The sequence below is a fragment of the Octodon degus genome, unplaced genomic scaffold, assembly GCF_000260255.1.
Source record: "Octodon degus isolate 3935 unplaced genomic scaffold, OctDeg1.0 scaffold00095, whole genome shotgun sequence".
NCBI classification, from domain to species: domain Eukaryota; kingdom Metazoa; phylum Chordata; class Mammalia; order Rodentia; family Octodontidae; genus Octodon; species Octodon degus.
The window spans coordinates 1,132,659-1,133,705 of record NW_004524671.1 but is presented as its reverse complement, the minus strand read 5'-3'; the positions used below and the strand labels follow the sequence as shown (position 1 = coordinate 1,133,705).

Below are 1,047 nucleotides of genomic sequence, written 5' to 3'. Positions count from 1 at the left end.
TCCCTGTACAAAATACATAAAATATAATAATAATAGTAATAATAATAATAAAAACAGCAGCTCTGAACTTATTTCAGCTTCTATTTTCCCATAATTCAGTTTGAAAATATGACAATGAAAAGAAAAAAAGAGCAAGTTATAACAATAACCACCATCCTCTCACTAGCTCTGATGCAAAGTTTTCTCTCTTACGCAAACGTAGGTTACAGATCCCTAAAAATAGAATTTTTAAGGGGCACAGCAGCAGGGCAAAAGGCATCACCATAATGCGATAGGGACTTGGTCATGTCTACCATTTAAACAGGGCAAAGGCTTTAAAAAGTATTTGTGAGGTGTGCAGCCCGGGTGCGGTCCTCACCACAGCCATGCCCCTGCTGCCCCGCATCTGCTGCGCCTCCACGCTAAGGTTTCAACAGACCTCACCAAGATACCCTCCCAAATGGAACACGCCATGGAAACCATGATGTTTACGTTTCACAAATTTGCTGGGGACAAATGCTACTTTACAAAGGAGGACCTGAGAGTACTCATGGAAAAACGGTTCCCTCGATTTTTGGAAAATCAAAAAGACCCTCTGGCCGTGGACAAAATCATGAAGGACCTGGACCAGTGCAGAGATGGCGAAGTGGGCTTCCAGAGCTGCTTTTCGCTAATTGCAGGCCTCGCCATTGCATGCAATGATTGCTTTATAGTATATGTGAAGCAGAAGGAAAAGAAGTAGGCAAGGTGAACATTTACTCCTGCCCTGATGAGAGTTATCCCAAAGGGCCACTTAAGGAATCTGTCCCTCGGTTGCCCCTTGTATAAAGATGTCATAAGCAGATAAGAACCCTTAGAAAATGTACAAATAACATCCAGCTTTCATCAGAGAGAGTGGAAGATTCATTAAATGCCACATAAACTTTGATTTTTGTATTTGCATCCTCTTGCCCTCAAGAAAGTTCCAAATCTGAAGAAAAAAAAAAGTATTTGTAGAGTAATTGTTTACTTAGATAACCACAGACTCCAGGAAGATGAAAGACAGCAAGAGCTAGAAATCTAGCTGAA

General features: G+C 41.2%; 1 pseudogene; it reads left to right on the top strand.

The window, feature by feature from the left end:
• Positions 1 to 721, top strand: part of LOC101568188 — a 5,193-nt pseudogene extending 4,472 nt beyond the window's left edge.
• Positions 722 to 1,047: the final 326 nt, after the last annotated feature.